This window comes from Morone saxatilis, unplaced genomic scaffold, assembly GCF_004916995.1.
Source record: "Morone saxatilis isolate NCDOM2014 unplaced genomic scaffold, NCSU_SB_2.0 Contig16, whole genome shotgun sequence".
Taxonomy (NCBI): domain Eukaryota; kingdom Metazoa; phylum Chordata; class Actinopteri; family Moronidae; genus Morone; species Morone saxatilis.
The window spans coordinates 7,644,827-7,645,155 of NW_023339718.1; the positions used below are offsets into that span (position 1 = coordinate 7,644,827).

The 329-nt window shown below is 28.9% G+C and overlaps 1 protein-coding gene across 1 annotated transcript in view; it reads left to right on the plus strand.

Annotated features, from left to right (window-relative positions):
• Positions 1-329, plus strand: part of hspb11 (heat shock protein family B (small) member 11) — a gene marked incomplete at its 5' end in the record, with an annotated part of 4,020 nt that overhangs the window by 847 nt on the left and 2,844 nt on the right. The window lies entirely within an intron of this gene.

Here is a 329-nt window from a genome sequence, read left to right on the forward strand (position 1 = left end):
AAAAATAAAATAGAAAAATACAAGGTGTAATAGAAATAGAAATACAAAATAATAATAATAATGTGCACTATATAGATTTTACACAGGTGTGATAATATAAGATTCCATATACATACTTCGTCTGACAGTGATCTCTTAAATGTAAAGAGTCTTTAAAATCTAAACGCAGTATAGTGTATGCATGTTATGTAACACATTATAAAAGGACAATTCAATTCAATTCAATTTTATTTGTACAGCGCCAATTCATAACAGAAGTTATCTCAGGACACTTTTCAAATAGAGCAGGTCTAGACCGAACTCCTTTTAACATTTACAGAGACCCAACA